Raw genomic sequence first — 18,933 nt, 5'->3', positions numbered from 1 at the left:
TATTTAAGTCATAGAAAAAAATAAAAAGAAGTGTAAAGAACAGGATCAAACAGTTCTAAATACCTTAGGAACAAATAAGGAATCTTAACAAATGTTAAAATTATATTTCAATTTTCAGAAATTCCAAAAATTCACCTTGTTGATGAAACTGTTGGGAAACTGACTCTCTCATACTCTGATGATGTTAAAACAAAGCAATTCCCATATGGAGGCAATTTTGGTGATACTAATAAAAATAGATATAAATCTACCACCTGACCCAATTAAAAAATAAATAAATAAATAAAACTAAAAAAAAAAAAATAAATTTAAAAAAGTAAAAAACAAAGTATTTAAGTCATAGAAAAAAATAAAAAGAAGTGTAAAGAACAGGATGAAGGAGACAAGCAAGACATAACAATCCTGTGCTGTGGGTTTCCTGGAGCAGAAAGAGGATACCAGTGGGACAGCTGGCAATTTTTAAGAATGTCTGTTAAATGACAATATACCAACATTAATGTCCTAGTTTTTGTATTTGTATTGTGGTTACATAAGATGTTAGCATTAAGGAAACTGAAGTTTTAGACTTTTCCATAAATCTAACAGGATTCCAAAATAAAAAACTAAAAAATTTTAAAAGAAGTAAAACAAAATGAAAATGTCTTGCAAAAAAAAAAAAAAAAAAGAATTAGAAAAGCAAGAGTAAACCAAATCCAAAATTAGTAAACGAAAAGAAATAATAAAGATCAGAGCAGAAATAAATGAAATTAAAATGAAGCAACAATACAAAACACCAGTGAAACAAAAAGCTGTTTTTTAAAAAAGTTAAACAAAACTGACAAATTCTTACCCAGGTTGACTAAGAAAAACATGAGAGAAGATACAAATAAATAAAATCAGAAAAGAAAAAGAGACATTACAGCTGATACCACAGAAATTCAAAGGATCATTAATGGCTACTATAAGCAACTATATGTCAATAAATTTGAAAATCTGGAGGAAATGGACAAATTCCTAGACATGTACAACCACCAAGAGTGAATCAGGAAGAAATCCAAAATGTAAACAGACCAATGACAAGTCACAAGATCAAAGCCATAATAAAAAGTCTTCATAAAGAAGAGCCTGGGACCCAATGCCTTCACTGCTGAATTGTACCAACATTTATGTAAGAACTAATACCAATCTTAATCAAACTATTCCTAAAAAGAGTAGGAAGGAATACTTCCAAACTTATTCTATGAGGCCAGTATTACCCTGATAACAAAACCAGACAAATATAGATGAAAAGGAGAAAACTACAGGCCAATATCTCTAATGAATATTGATATGGTTTGGCTATGTCCCCACCCAAATCTCATCTTGAATTCCCACATGTTGTGGGAGGTACTCAGTGAGGGGTAATTGAATCATGAGGGCAGGTCTTTCCTGTGCTGTTCTCGTAATAGTGAATAAGTCTCATGTAATCTGATTATTATATGAGGGGGATTTTCCCTGCACAAGCTCTTTTTGCCTGCCACCATCCACGTAAGATGTGACTTGCTCCTCCTTGCCTTCCACCATGATTGTGAAGCCCCCCCAGCCACGTGGAACTGTAAGTCCATTAAACCTTTCTTTTGTAAATTTCCCAGTCTCAAGTATGTCTTTATCAGCAGTGTGAAAATGGACAAATATAGTAAATTGGTACCAGGAATGGGGTGCTGATGAGAAGATACCCAAAAATGTGGAAGCAACTTTGTAACTGGGTAACAGGCAGAGGTTAGAACGGTTTGGAAGGCTCAGAAGATGGGAAAATGTGGGAAAGTTTGGAATTCTCTAGCTACTTGTTAAATGTCTTTGACAAAAATGCTGATAATGTTATAGACAATGAAATCCAGGCTGAGGTGCTCCCAAACGGAGATGAGGAACTTGTTGGGAACTGGAGCAAAGGCAACTCTTGTTATGTTTTAGCAAAGAGACTGGTAGCATTTTGCCTCTGCCTTAGAGATCTGTGGAACTTTGAGCTTGAGAGAGATGGTGTAGGGTATCTAGTGGAAGAAATTTCTAAGCAGCAAAGCATTCAAGAAGTGACTTGGGTGCTGTTAAAGGCATTCAGTTTTAAAAGGGAAAAGAACATTAAAGTTTTAAAAAAATTGTAGCCTAGGCCAGGAGCAGTGGCTCAAGCCTGTAATCCCAGCACTTTGGGAGACCAAGGTGGGCAGATCACGAGGTCAGGAGATCGAGACCATCCTGGTTAACACGGTGAAACTCCATCTCTACTAAAAAATACAAAAAACTAGCCGGGTGAGGTGGTGGGCACCTGTAGTCCCAGCTACTCGGGAGGCTGAGGCAGGAGAATGGCCTAATCCCAGGAGGCGGAGCTTGCAGTGAGCTGAGATCTGGCCACTGCACTCCAGCCTGGGTGACAGAGCGAGACTCCATCTCAAAAAAAAAAAAAAAATTGTAGCCTGACAATGCAATATAAAAGAAAACCTCATTTTCTGAGGAGAAATTCAAGCCAGCTGCAGAAATTTGCATAAGTAATGAAGAACCAAATGTTAATCCCCAAAACAATGAGGAAAATGTATCCCAGGCATGTCCAAGGTCTTCACAGCAGCCCCTCTCACCACAGGCCCAGAGGCCTAGGAGCAAAAAGTGGCTTTGGGAACAAGGCCCAGAGTCCCCATGCTGTGTGCAGCCTAAGGACTTGGTGCCCTCCATCCCAGCTGCTCCAGCATCGCTGAAAGAGGTCAACACAGAGCTTCTGCTGTGGCTTCAGAGGGTGCAAGCCTCGAGCCTTGACAGATTCCATGTAGTGTTGGGCCTGCAAGTGCACAGAACTCAAGAACTGAGGTTTGGGAACCTCCACCTAAGTTTCAGAAGATGTACGGAAACACCTGGATGTCCAGGCAGAAAATTGTTGCAGGGGCAGGGCAGTCATGGAGAACCTCTGCTAGTGCATGGAGAAGGGAAATGTGGGGTTAGGGCCCCCACACAGACTCCCTACTGGGGCACCACTTAGTGGAGCTGTGAGAAGAGGACCACTGTCCTCCAGACCCCAGAATGGTAGATCAACTGACAGCTTGCACTGTGTGCTTGGAAAAGCTGCAGACACTCAATGCCAGCCCATGAAAGCAGCCATGATTGGGGGCTATACCCTGCAAAGCCACAGGGGAAGAGCTGCCCAAGGCCATGGGATCCCACCTCTTGCATCAAGATGACCTGGATAAGAGACACGGAGTCAAAGGAGAACATTTTAGAGCTTTAAGATTTGACCACCCAGCTGGATTTTGGACTTGCATAGGGCCTGTAGCCCCTTTGTTTTGGCCAATTTATCCAATTTGGAATGGCTATATTTACCCAAAGACTGTACTCCCATTGTATCTAGGAAGGAAGTAACTTGCTTTTGATATTACAGGCTCATAGGCGGAAGGGACTTGCCTTGTCTCAGATGAGACTTTGGACTGTGGACTTCTGAGTTAATGCTGAAATGAGTGAAATGAGTTGAGACTTTGGGGGACTGTTGGGAAGGCAAGATTGTTTTGAAATGTGAGGACACGAGATTTGGGAGGTGCCAGGGGCAGAATGATATGGCTTGGCTGTGTCCCCACCCAAATCTCATCTTGAATTTCCATGTGCTGTGGGAGGGACCCAGTGGGAAGTAATTGAATCACGGGGGCAGGTCTTTCTTGTGTTGTCATGGGACAGTGAATAAGTCTCATGAGAGTTGATGATTATATAAAGGGAAATTTCCCTGTATAAGCTCTCTTTGCCTGCTACCATCCACATAAGATGTGACGTGCTCCTCCTTGCCTTCCGCCATGATGGTGAGGCCTCTCTAGACATCTGGAACTCTTAATTCCATTAAACTACTTTCTTTTGTAAATTGTCCAGTCTTGGGTATATCTTTATTAGCAGTGTGAAGATGGACTAATACAAATATTGATATAAAAAATTCTCAGCAAAATACACTAAATCAAATTCAAAAATATATTAGAAAGATCATTCATCACAATGAAGTGAGATTTATCCCTGGGATGCAAGGACGGTTAACATACACAAATCAATCAATATGACATCACATCAACAGAATGAAGGATAAAACCATATGATCTTTTCAATTGATGCTTTAAAAAAAGCATTTGATAAAATCTAACATCTCTTCATGATAGAAAAACACCCAAGAAAGTGGGATAGAAGGAACATACCTCAACATAATAAAAACCATATATGACAAACCCACAGTTAGTATCATACTGAATGAGGAAAAACTGAAAGTCTTTCTTCTAAGATCTGGAACATAACAAGGATGCTTATGTCCACCATTGTTATTCAACATAGTACTGGAAGTCCTAGCTAGAGCAATTAGACACAACAAAGATAAAAGGCATCCAAATCAGAAAGGAAAAAGTCAAATTATCCTCGTTTGCAGATGATACAATCTTATATTTGGAAAAACCTAAAGACTCCACCAGAAAACTATTACAGTTCATAAGTTCAGTAAAGTTGCAGGATACAAAATCAACCTACAAAAATTAGTAGTATTTCTTTATGACAACAGTGAACAATCTGAAAAAGAAATTAAAAAGTAATCCCATTTACAATAGCCACACACAAAATTAAATACCTAAGAATTAACTTAACCAAGGAAGTGAAGGATCTCTATAATAGAAACTATAAAACATTGATGAAGGAAATTGAAAAGGACACAAAACTGGAAAAATATTCCATGTTTATAGGTTAGAATAATCAATGTTGTTAAAAGGTCCATACTACCCAAAGCATTATACAGATTCAATGCAATCCCTGTCAAAATACCAATGACATTCATCACAGAAATAGAAAAATCAATCCTAAAATTTATGAAGAACCAAAAAGGACCCCAAATAACCAAAGTTATCCTAAGCCAAAAGAACAAAACTGGAGGAATCACATTACCTGACTTCAAATTAGACTACAGTGCTATAGTAACCAAAACAGCATGGTACTGACATTAAAATGTGCACATAGACCAATGGACAAGACTAGAGAACCCAGAAACAAATCCACACACTTACACTGAACTCATTTTCAACAAAGTTACCAAGAACACACACTAGAGAAAAGACAGTCTCTTCAATAAATGTACTGGAAAATTGAATATCCATATGCAGAATAATAAAATTAGACCCCTATCTCTCACTATATACAAAAATAAAATCAAAATGAATTAAAAATTTAAATCTAAGACCTTAAACTATGAAACTACTATAAGAAAACATTGCAGAAAGTATCCAGGACATTGGTCTGGGCAAAAATTTCTTGAGCAATACCCCACAAGCACAGGCAACAAAAGCAAAAAGGTACAAATGGGATCATATCAAGTTAAAAAAGCTTCTGCACAGCAAGGGATACAATCAACAAAGTGAAGAGACAACCCACAAAATGGGAGAAAAATATTTGCAAACTACCCATCTGACTGGGGATGAATAACCAGAATATATAAGGAGCTCAAATAACTCGATAGGAAAATATCTAACAATCTGATCCAAAAAATGGGCATAAGTTTGAATAGACATTTCTCAAAAGAAGACACACAAATGGCAAACAGGTATATGAAAAGGTGTTCAATGTTATTGATCATCACATAAATGCAAATTAAAAGTACAATGAGATATCATCTCACTCCAATTAAAATGGCTTATAACCAAAAGACAGGCAATAACAAATGCTGGTGAGGATGTGGAGAAAAAGGAACCCTTGTATACTGTTGGTGATAATGTAAATTAGTATAACCACTATGAAGAACAGTTTGGAGGTTCCTCAAAAACCTGAAAATTGAGCTACCATGATCCAACAATCCCACTGCTGGGTATATACTCGAAAAAAAAAAAGAAAAGAATCATTATAATGAAGAGATATCTGCATTCCCATGTTTGTTGCAGCACTGTTCACAATAAATAAGATTTGGAAGCAACCTAAGTGTCCACTGCAGATGAATGGATAAAGAAAATGTGATACATATACACAATGAAGTACTATTCAGCCATAAAAAGGAATGAAATTTAGTCATGTGCAGTGACATGGATGGAACCGGAGATCATTAAGTGAAATAAGTCAGGTACAGGAAGAGAAACATCGCATGTTCTCACTTATTTGTGGGGTCTAAAAATCAAAACAACTGAACTCATGGACATAGAAAAAAGAAAGATGATTATCAGAGGCTGAGAAGAGGGGACAGGGCGGAGGCTGGGATGGTTAATGTACCAAAAACATAGAAAGAATAAATAAGACCTGCTATTTGATAATGCAGTAGGGTGACTACAGTCAATAATAACTTTATTGTGCATTTTTAAATAACTTAAAGAATAAGTGCATTGTTTGTAACTCAAAGGATAAATGCTTGAGTAGGATGGATACCCCATTCTCCATGATGTGCTTATTTCATATTGCAGGTCTGTATCAAAATATCTCATGTACTCCACAAATATATACACCTACTACGACCCACAAAAATTTTTAAAAAGGAAGACCTAAGGAACCAACCTTGGGTTAAGATCAGGTTTAATGGACATTTTGTAGACACACATGTGCCTTGAGAGGGGAAATATATAAACTATAGCATCAAATGTCTTCCTAATTGAGAGCTAAATCAGAATCATAAGAAATTAACTAGGTAACTTAAAATTGCCCATCTGATAGTCAGCGACATTGTTCCCTAGCATCAACCCAGGCTTTTTTAACAAGTGGTTAAATTTTAAAATGAACTAAATCTCAAAATGTTGGGAAGATTTAGTGCTACTTAAATCTATATCTCTTTAATTTGGAAGAAATCAGAGTCTCACATAGTGTTTTTACATGAAAGAGGGACTTTGTTTTGCTAAGTATAAATATTTGCGATGAAAGAAATCAGACCAACTTGGAAATACCATGCAAACTTGAAAGCACAATTTTTATAGTACATCCACATTATAAATCAACTTAGTTCCAATTCTGACCAGCTTCTCATAAGAGGAACCACAGGAGAAAACAAATGCACTTCCTGTACTAGTGTTTGTGTGAAATAAAGGATCTTAACAAGTATTAATTCATCTATGAAGTGCTAGAATTTTATAGATGGTGCTGAAAAAAAAAAAAAGGGTATGGATTAGGAATCACCCTTGGGGTCTGGTTGCTAAAATAAAAGACAGGGTTTAGAGGGGGAAAAAATTCTGCTTGGCCATTCTTCCATTGCTATAAAGAAATACCTGAGACTGGAAATTTTCTAAGGAAAAGAGGCTTAATTGGCTTACAGTTCTGCACACTGTACAAGCATGCCATTAGCATCTGCTCAGCTTCTGGGGAGGTCTCAGGGAACTTTTACTTGTGGTAGAAGGTGAAGTGAGAGCAAGCAGGTCACGTGGTGAGAGCAGAAACAAGAGAGATGCAGGAGGGAGGTGCCACACACTTTAAAATAACCAGATCCCACAAGAACTCACTCACTATTGCAAGGACACCACCAAGCCATGAGGGCTATGCTCCCATGTCCCAAACACCTCCCACCAGGCCCCACCCCCAACACTGGGGATTACATCTCAATATGAGATTTAGATAGGACATCCAAACTATATCACTGTTCATGACTAAATGTAGCAACAGATTCATGTCCAGGGAATTCTCTTGGCTTACCAATTGCCCTATCATCCAAAACATGTGTAAACATGTTTTTACACAAATGAAAATTGAAAGAATTTATGACCAGTACAATTGCACTATAGAAAATCTTTAAAAAAATTTTTCAGGAAAAAAAAGAATAAAAACTTCAGATGAAACCTCAAGTTTGTAAAAAGGAATGAAGAGCACCAGAAATTATAACTATTGGGTAAATGTAAACTTTTTACTTCTTTAAAACATGATTGCTTAAAGTAAAAAATAAAAACAAAGAGTTATGAGGTTCAGAACATACGTATAAGAAAACATAATGATACTTCAAATGTAATGTATCTGTATCATGTACTATCATTAGATAGCACAAGGATGGACAGGGAAAATAGAAATACACTGCTATAAGGGTCTTACATGACATGAATTGGTGTAATATTCCTTGAAGGCAGACTGTGATAAGTTAAAGATGTATGTTGTAAACTCTGGAACAAACTTTTTGAATTTTTATGTCTTTTTTAACTTTTATTTTCGGTTCAGGTGTACATGTACAGGTTTGTTATACAGGTAAATTGTGTGTCATGGGGGTTTTGCATACGGATGAGTTCATCACCCAGGTGTTAAGTATAGTACCCAATAGGTAGTTTTTTGATCCTCACCCTTCACCCTCCCTCCACCGTTAAGTACACCCTGGTGTTTGTTGTTCTCTTCTTTGTGTCCACGTGTACTCAATATTTAGCTCCCATTTATAAATGAGAACATTTGGTATTTGGTTTTCTGTTCCCATATTAGTTTGCTTAGGATAATGGCCTCCAGCTCCATCTGTATTGCTGCAAAGGACTTTTTATGGCTGCATAGTATTCCACGGTGTACCTGTGCTACATTTTCTTTATTCAGTCCACCATTGAATTTAGGCATTTACGTTGATTTCATGTCTTTGCTATTGTGAATAGTGCTGTGAGGAACATATGCATACATGTGTCTTTTGGGTAGAACAATTTACATTCCTTCAGATATATGCCCAATAATGGGGTTGGTGGGTCAGATAGCAATTCTGATTTGAATTCTTTGAGAAATTGCCAAACTGCTTTCCATGATGGTCAGACTAATGTACATTTCCACCAGCAGTATATAAGTCTTCCCCTTACTCCACAATCTCGCTGGCATCTGTTATTTTTTTACTTTTTAGTAATAGCCATTCTGACTTTTGTGAGATGGTATCTCACTGTGGTTTTGATCTGCATTTCTCTAACGTTTAGTGATGTTGAACATTTTTTCATATGCTTGTTGGCCATGTGTATATCTTCTTTTTAAAAGCGTCTGTTCGAACAGAGTCCTCAGAAATAATACCACACATCTACAGCCATCTGATCTTTGATAAACCTGAGAAAAACAAGAAATGGGGAAAGGATTCCCTATTTAATAAATGGTGCTGGGAAAATTGGCTAGCCATAAGTAGAAAGCTGAAACTGGATCCTTTCCTTACTCCTTATATGAAAATTAATTCAAATGGATTAGAGACTTAAATGTTAGACCTAAAACCATAAAAACCCTAGAAGAAAACCTAGGTAATACCATTCAGGACATAGGCATGGGCAAGGACTTCATGTCTAAAACACCAAAAGCAACAGCAACAAAAGCCAAAATTGACAAATGGGATCTAATTAAACTAAAGAGCTTCTGCACAGCAAAAGAAACTACCATCAGAGTGAACAGGCAACCTACAGAATGGGAGAAGATTTTTGCAATCTACTCATCTGACAAAGGGCTCATATCCAGAACCTACAAAGAACTCAAACAAATTTACAAGAAAAAAACAAATAACCCCATCGAAAAGTGGGCAAAGGATATGAACAGACATTTCTCAAAAGAAGACATTCATACAGCCAACAGACACATGAAAAAATGCTCATCATCACTGGCCATCAGAGAAATGCAAATCAAAACCACAATGAGATACCATCTCACACCAGTTAGAATGGCGATCATTAAAAAGTCAGGAAACCACAGGTGCTGGAGACGATGTGGAGAAATAGGAACACTTTTACACTGTTGGTGGGATTGTAAACTAGTTCAACCATTATGGAAAACAGTATGGCAATTCCTCAAGGATCTAGAACTAGATGTACCATATGACCCAGCCATCCCATTACTGGGTATATACCCAAAGGATTATAAATCATGCTGCTATAAAGACACAAGCACACGTATGTTTATTGTGGCACTATTCACAATAGCAAAGACTTGGAATCAACCCAAATGTCCATCAGTGACAGACTGGATTAAGAAAATGTGGCACATATACACCATGGAATACTATGCAGTCATAAAAAAGGATGATTTTGTGTCCTTTGTAGGGACATGGATGCAGCTGGAAACCATCATTCTCAGCAAACTATCGCAAGAACAGAAAACCAAACACCACATGTTCTCACTCACAGGTGGGAACTGAACAATGAGATCACCTGGACTCGGGAAGGGGAACATCACACACTGGGGCCTATCACGGGGAGGGGGAAGGGGGGAGGGGGGAGGGATTGCATTGGGAGTTATACCTGATGTAAATGACGAGTTGATGGGTGCTGACGAGTTGATGGGTGCAGCACACCAACATGGCACAAGTATACATATGTAACAAACCTGCACGTTATGCACATGTACCCTAGAACTTAAAGTATAATAAAAATAAATAAATAAATAAAAGCATCTGTTCATGTTGCTTATAGTTTCTGGTTATTAGACCTTTGTTGGGTAAATAGTTTGCAAATATTTTCTCCCATTCTCTAGGTTGTCTGTTTGCTCTGTTAATAGTCTTTTTGCTGTGCAGAAGCTCTTTAGTTTAATTAGGTCCCATTTATCAATTTCTGTTTTTGTTGCAATTGCTTTGGCTCTTCATGATAAAATCTTCACCAGATCCTATGTCCAGAATGGTATTTCCTAGGTTATCTCCCAGGGTTTTTACAGTTTCGGGTTTTTACAGTTTCATGTTTTTACATTCAAGTCTTTAATTCACCTTGAGTTGGGTTTTGTATGTGGTGTAAGGAAGGGGTCCAGTTTCAATCTTCAGCATATGGCTATCCAACTATCATGGAATGCTTTTCCATTTGTTTGTGTCATCTCTGATTCTTTGAGCAGTGTTTTGTAATTCTCATTGTAGAGATCTTTTACTCCCTGGTTGGCTGTATTCTTAGGTATTTTATTCTTTTCATGACTATTGTGAATACGATTGTGTTCTTGATTCAGCTCTCAGCTTGGATGTTGGCAATGCATAGGAATGCTACTGTTTTGTGTGCATTGATTTCATATCCTGAAACTTTGCTAAAGTTGTTTACCAGACCAAAGAGCTTTTAGGCAGAGACTATGGGGGTTTCTTGGTATAGAATCATATCATCTGCAAACCGGGATAGTTTGACTCCTTCTCTTCCTATTTGGATGACTTTCATTTCTTTCTCTTAACAGATTGTTCTAGTCAAGACTTCCATAATACATTAAGAGGGAGTAGTGAGAGAGGACATCTTAGCTTGTTCTGGTTTTCAAGGGTAATGCTTCCAGCTTTTGCCCATTCCCTATGATATTGGCTGTGGGTTTTTCATACATGGCTCTTATTGTTTTGAGCTATGTTCCTTAAATTCCTAGTTTGTTATGGGTTTTTAACATGAAGGGACATTGAATTTTATCAAAAGCCTTTTCTGTATCTATGGAAATACTCTGTGGTTTTTGTTTTCAGTTCTGCTTATGTGATGAATCACAGTTATTGATTTGAGTATGTTGAACCAACCTTGCATCCCAGGGATAAATCCTACTTGATTATAGTGGATTAACTTTTTGATGTGTTGCTAGATTTGGTTTTCTAGTATTTTGTCAAGGATCTTTGCATCTATGTTTATCAAAAATATTGGCCTGAAGTTTTCTTTTACTGTTGTGTCTCTGCCAGGTTTTGGTATCAGGAAGATGCTGGCCTCATATGATGAGCTGGAAAGGAGTCCCTTCTCCTCATTTTTTTTTTTTTTTTTTTTTTTTTTGGAATGGTTTCAGTAGGAAAGGTAAAAGCTCTTTTTTTTTTTTTTTTTTTTTTTTTTTTTTTTTTTTGTACATCTGATAGAATTTGGCTGTGAATCCATCTGCCCCTAGGCTTTTTCTTGTTAGCAGGCTTTTATTACTGATTATATTTCTGAACTCATTACTGGTTTCTTTAGGGATTCCATTTCTTGCTGGTTCAATCTTGAGAGCTTATATGTTTCTGGGAATGTATTCATTTCTTCTAGGTTTTCTAGCTTGTGTGCATAAAGGTGTTTGTTGTTTGTTGCAGTTTCTGAGAGGTTTTTTGTATTTCTATGAGGTCAGTGGTAACATCCTCTTTGTCACTTCAGACTGTGTTTATTTGGATCTTCTCTCTTTTTTCTTTATTAGCCTCACTAGCAGTCTGTCTTACTAATTCTTTCAAAAAAAACAAACTCTTGCATTCATTCATCTTTTGTATTTTTATTTGTGTCAATTTCCTTCAGTTCAGCTAGGATTTTGGTTATTTATTGTCTTCTGCCAGGTTTGGGGTTGGTTTGCCCTTGGTTCTCAGTTCTTCTAGTTGGGATGATAAGTTGTTCCTGTGATATCTTTCTAACTTTTTGATGTGGGTGTTTAGTGCTATAAACGTCCCTCTTAACACTACTTTGGCTATATCCCAGAGATTCTGATATGTTGTATCTTTGTTCTCATTGATTTCAAAGAATTATTGACTTAAATCTTAATTTTGTTATTTACCCAAAAGTCATTCAGGACCATGTTGTTTAATTTCCATGTAGTTACATAGTTTTGAGCAATATTCTTAGTATTGTTTTCTATTTTTATTGCACTGTGGTCCAAGAAGGTGGTTGATATGATTTAGGGTTTTTTTAATTTGCTGAGAATTGTTTTATGTATGATTGTGTGGTTGATTTTAGAGTATGTGCCATGTGTAGATAAGAACAATGTATATTCTGTTGTTTGGGGGTAGAGAATTCTGTAGATGTCTACTAGGTCCATTTGGTCAAGTGTCGAGTTCAGGTCCTGAATATCTTTGTTAGTTTTCTGCCTCAAGGATCTATCTAATACAATCAGTGAAGTGTTGAGGACTCCCACTATTATTGTGTGCTTATCTAAGTCTCTTTGTAGGTCTCTAAGAACTTGCTTTGTGAATCTGGGTGCTCCTGTGTTGGGTGCAAATATATTTAGGATAGTTAGATCTTCTTGTTGAATTGAGCCCTTTATCATTACATAATGCCCTTCTTTGTCTTTTTTTATCTTTGTTGGCTTAAAGTCTGTTTTGACTGAAATTAGAATAGCACTCCCTGCCTTTTTGTGTTTTAAATTTGCTTGGTAGATTTTTCTCCACACCTTTACTTTGAGCCGACGGGTGTTGTTGCATGTGAGATGGGTCTCTTGAAGACAGCGTAACATTAGGTTTTGCTTCTTTATCCAACTTGCCACTCTGTGCCTCTTAATTGGGGCATTTAGTCCATTTACATTTAAGGTCAGTACTGATATGTGCAGATTTGATCCTGTCATCATGTTGTTAGCTGGTTATTATGCAGGCTTGTTGATGTGACTGCTGTACAGTGTTGCTAGTCTATGTACTTAAATGTGTTTTTGTAGGGGCTGATAACAGTCTTTCCTTTCCATATTTAGCACTCCCTTCAGAGTTTTTCTTTATTTTTTCTGACTGAGTTATTTTGGAGAACTGGTCTTCAAGCTCTGAGATTCTTTGCCCAGCTTGTTCAATTATGCTGTTAACACTTGCAATTATATTCTGAAATTCTCGAAGTGAGTTTTTCAGCTCTATCAAATCACTTTGGTTCTTTCTTAAAATGGTCATTTCACCTTTTATCTCCTGTATCATTCTATCGTATTCCTTAGAATCCTTGGACTGAGTGTCAACTTTCTCCTGAATCTCAATGATCTTCATTCCTATCCATACTTTCTGAATTTTACTTCTGTCATTTTATCCTGGTTAAAAAAACATTGCCAGGGAACTAGTACAGTCATCTGGAGGTACAAAGACTCTGGTTTTTGCATTGCCACAGTTCTTGCACTGGTTCTTTTCAACTGTGTGGGCTGATGTTCCTTCAGTCTTTGAAGCTGCTGTCCTTTGGATGGGATTTTTTTAAATTTTGCTTTTATCTTCCTCGATGTCCTTGGGGATTTGATGGTGGGTTCAGTCAACTGGCTTCATTTCTGGAAGATTTTAGGAGACCACGGCTCAGCTCAGCACTTCTGGGCTGCATGCACTGACTCTAGAGGGCTGATATTAGGCTCCTGGCTTTGTTTTCTGGTCCCTAGAGGTTAGGAACCTGCTACGCTGGAGGGGTCAAAGTGTTCCCATACCTCTGGTAACAATAATCCAATGGGTAGCGCTAGCCAAAGGGCTTCATTGGGCAGTGACAGTGGGATTCATGCTTGTTGGCATGTGCCAGCAGCAGTGGTAGCACAATGAAATGCATGCTCATCAGCTGGGGTAGAGTACTGGCAGGTACAGGGCTTGTGGCCTTCACATGCACATTCACACTGGCAGCAAGGGTAGTGCCTAGAGCAACCATTTTAGAAGAATAAAACAGCAGAACTCAGTGGTACATGCCTGTAGTCTCATATACATGAGAGGTTGAGGCTAGGCGACCACTTGAGCCCAGGAGTTTGAGTCCAGCCTGGGCAACTCAGTGAGACTTCATTTCTTTAAAAAAATTGATTAGAATGTCCCAGGAATAAAACAAAGAGGTATAGTTTGCGAGCCACTTGTGATGATTACACAGGATCATAACAATACTAAATTAGACCAGGCATCATGGGTCATGTCTGTAATCCCAGCATTTTGGGAGGCTGACATGAGTGGATTGCTTGAGCTCAAGAGTTCCAGACAATCCTGGGCAACATGGTGACACCCCATCCCTACAAAATTAGCCTGGCACAGTGGCAGGTGCCTGGAGTTTCAGCTACTTTGGGGGCTGAGACAGGAGGATTGCTTGAGCCTGGAAGTTTGAAGCTGCAGTGAGCCATGTTTGTGCCACTGCATTCCAGTCTGAGTGATAAAGCAACACCTTGTCTCAAAAAAAAAAAAAAAAAAAAAACTAAATTCCAAAAAGTCAAGAAAATGGGGAGGTGGAACAAAGAGCATATGAGACAATAGAAAAAAAATAATAAGATGGTAGATTTAAACACAATGATATTAATAATTATGTTACAAATAGTCTAAATACTCCAATTAAAAGGCTATGATTGTCACACTGGAAGAAAAAGACTTCACTTTCTAAATAAAATAATTCCCTAAGTCCCAAAATTATGAAGTCATAGAGTAGAAACCCAGCTAGAATGTAGCCTCAGCAGATCTGCAGTCAACATATAATCGAAGCAAGAAATAAATATTTTTATTGTTGTCGAAAGCACTGTAATTTGGGAGTTGTTTCTTCCCCACAGCATAAGCTAGGGAAAGCTGACTGACAACCACATTGTAGCATGGTGACTTCTATATGTTTAACACTCAATGATTAATTTTTTAAGTCTTTTGGAAGACAAAATTAAAAGGAAACTGTCTAAATCATATCAATTGTATCTTCCATAAGCGTAATATTTTAAAGCATTTACGTTCAGTAAGAAACATTTTTAAATGTCTATTACTATTTCTATTTGATATTGTACGGATGTCCTAAGTAATGTGACAACAAAAATAAGGATTTGGAAGTTGAAAAGGAAGACATAAGTTGCTATTTCAAGTAGAAACAACTGCTGTCTTTAGATAGCAATCCACATATAAGAGAGCTCAGCAAAACTGATGGATAAAAGGTCAAAATATAAAAATCAACACGTCTTATAAACCCACAAAAACAATCAAATTATTTTAGTAGATTACATTATATTTCAAAATATGTCCTGCTCCTCTCCACAGTACACCTCCTTAAGAAAAGATTGTATGTCCCCACAGCAGTAATGCCAAGCTGGGGCATGTGACTCATTTTGACCATTGCCATGTGAGCATAGTGACTTATTCCACTTCTGCAAAGCAGCTCTGTCAGCCACCACATGACTTGCCTGTTTGTTTTTCACTCTGCCACAAGACCAAAATATTTCATACAGAAGCAACAAAAGAACAGTGAACACATAATAAGAATAAGATAAAATTTATGAATGTATGATGTGGGAGGGGTGGAATATACTTAACTTTTTTACTGTCAAATTCTGTTAGTTTGCGGTGACAGAATGAGGTCAGTGTGATAACAGAAAAAGTTGAATTTATAAAACAGACCTGCACAAATCAAATCTTACTCTACAGCAAACTATTAATAATTTTAAAAGATACAGGTACACATTAATCATTCTTTCCAGAGGAAGCTGAAACCATTAGATGCTCCTGCCAAAAAAGTCTGTGCCTCCTACATTAGGTCAGTCCAGAGTATCTCCTCTCCCCCATCATCACCGCCAACCAAAGGGCCATAATAACTTGGATGAGAGAAGGACCTGAGGAGCCCTGGAGATTGAAGGCCAAGGCATGGGACCCTCAGGGCCTTGTCTCTACCAGAAAATTCTTAAGGCCCGTCCCTTACTTCCCTTAGACCAGGGCTACCCTAAAGGAGCCCACTGCCTGTACCAAGAAGTCCCTGGACAATTGAGCAGGAGAAATGTCCCTAGAGCCCCAGACACACTGTCCACTGAAGCACAGTCAACTCAGCTCTCATGTCCAGCCCAGCATTCCCCATGGCATCAGGGACTGCTAGCTTCCTGGCCACTCAGTGGCCTCAGCCCCTTACAGCCTATTCTTCCTTAGTCTTAGCCCACAGCCTGGCTCCCAGAATAAGACTCCCTTGCCAGCCCCTCTTGAGTTACAGGAGATTCTTTCTGTGGAATAACAGGAAGGCTATGCTTCTACCATTAGTTATCAAATAAATTTTATATGCAACTAGCATATGCCCAGCACTGTGCTAGGCACAGAAATCCAGTGGTGCACAGAGTAAACACTCACTGCTCTCACTAACAGTTAACATTTAAGGTGTCCTGGATCTGAGAGCCACAGTTTCGTGTCCCATCTTCTGAGTCCTATATGGCCTAGACCTCATTAGATGTCTATCAAATTTAAAACCTTCTAATTTCAGAATAATTACCATGCCTCTCATTTGTAAAGAACACTATACTTAAAGCTTAAATCACCTCATTGATCCTAGAAATATATCTTGTTGGCACTAGAATAAAGGATTGTTTGCTTAGTTATCACCTTCTTCCACTACTGTGCTCTGTGGAGCTACAAGAAGTGGGAAGGAAGAGAAAAGCAACCAGTTAACTATTCCCAGCCCCACAGTCCTTCACTTCAATCAGAAGAGCATATCTCTGTCTCTTTTAGGTATAGGCATAGTATGAAATTTCCTTTGAAAAGGAGATCCCTTTTACTTTTTAAAAAAGGAAAAAGCTTTGAAACCCACTGATGGAGAACAACTTCCTCCTTTGGGATATAAAGAAGCCAAGGCAGAGAAAGGAAAGTGACCCCAGACGGCCATTTATTGAGTTACCCACAAAGCCAGGTTTGAAACCTTGGTCTCCCAACTGCAATGCCAGTGCTCTTCCAGCCCAGAGATGTGACTTTTTAGAGGAGCAAGTGGCCTTCAAACTCACTTAGCCACCTCCTTCCCCAATAGCTTTCATCCCAACCACCCTGGTCAAGCAAACATCTGGCTACTCAGATGCGAACCTGGACAGATAATATACAGAATTCAACCATTTTCCTTTTACACCCTACATAAAACCATGTGTACAAGGAACACATGTGCCATCTAATGGTCTGTATAATGCTTAAAGACAGTTGTCACACACACTTTCCCCCATCCCCAATGCAGGGAAATTCTACTGAGTTCTAAGTTAAACACCTCTACTCTCCACCCCTCTCAGTTTTTCACTGGTCCCCACTATGAGACAGTTGGGAGTACATTTACCACACAAGACCTTCTCCTCTGGAAACTCTCCCCAGAACTTACGGACGAAGTTCTAGGATGAGATCCTCTTGGATTTTGTGCAGGTGATACTGACATAACATGACAAGCAATGTAGCAAAGATCATCACTGGGAGAAAGGCATGTTCTATACCCCAGTGGGAGCTCAAATGAGGATCCAGCCCAAGAATGAGCTAGGGGCCAATCTTCCTAATATGGCCACCATTCTTCTTATGCAGCGAACTCTGTATTTAAAAAAAAGGGTAGACACAGGAGTCTCAGGCCTGGGGTGTCATCCTTATCTTGGGACTGTTTTATGTTTCCTTTGGGGGAAAGCATGACTTCTTTTATCAGTTCTCTGAAACAGCTGACTGACAGGATAGAAAAAGGATCACTTCCATCCAATTTAGAACCTTCCATGACCTTCATGAAGCTGATAAATACAAAGTGATGAACTTGAAACAACCAACATCCCTATCGGGTTTTCATCTAATTCCAAGTGACTCCCAGGATTTCCCCCACTTCCAGAAGAACCCTGGAGAAAGCTGATGACTTCCACCCAGAAATGTGTTAAATGCAAATAAGACTAGTAACGATTTCCCCCAAGGCTCACCAGAACTAAGAACTCCTCAAAAACTGCACCTTAAACGATGTCCAGACTTCACACATCCATCCCCACTGGCTACGCAGCTTAGAGGCACGTTTAAAGAGTATATCATTTACATTGTGGAAGCCCAAAACAACAGAAAAGAAAAGGAGATGTGGAGTTAAATGAGTTACTCCACTACCATCACAGTAGCTCCCTTAACAAAGCCTTCACAAAGCCTTCTTTTACCTGGGTATGGGTCTGCTCAGGAACCCTGAAAGCTAGAACTCCTGTCTATGTCTTGTTTATATCACCATATGTCCCCATTACCCAACATATTCTGGACATTCTTTTGGAGAACTGGGGCCTGGTTCCTAACCTCTTACCATAGCCCTACTGCCTTCCTCTGTATTTCCCATCCTTATGTTCTGAACTTGGCAAAATACAGTTAACACACCTCAGCAGCCATATTAATCTCCTAAGTCTTCAGGAATGATTTTCTTACTAACTCTCATCACCTCTCAACCTCACACAATCCAGTTCAGGTCATGAGAACATTGTGCAGGGGTCCTACATTGCATGGTCAGAGGCAGCTTCTATAGGTATAAACTCAGCAGTGTAATTCAACCACAGTCAGAGAGGGCTCCCCATGTATAAATTACTCTGCTAGGTTCTAGAGATTCAAAGATAAACAAGATAAAGTCCTTGATTGAGACACCCAAATTATCGTAGAAGCAGTGGATACACAGAGGGTTATCTATGACAATACAGTAAAAGGTACAATAGATGTAGGTGTAAATTGCTGTTAGAACGTACATAAGAAAGAAATTT

The sequence above is a fragment of the Macaca fascicularis genome, chromosome 7 (genome assembly GCF_037993035.2).
Source record: "Macaca fascicularis isolate 582-1 chromosome 7, T2T-MFA8v1.1".
Taxonomy (NCBI): Eukaryota; Metazoa; Chordata; class Mammalia; order Primates; family Cercopithecidae; genus Macaca; species Macaca fascicularis.
The sequence above is the reverse complement of the archived record's forward strand: the minus strand, read 5'-3'. Positions refer to the sequence as shown.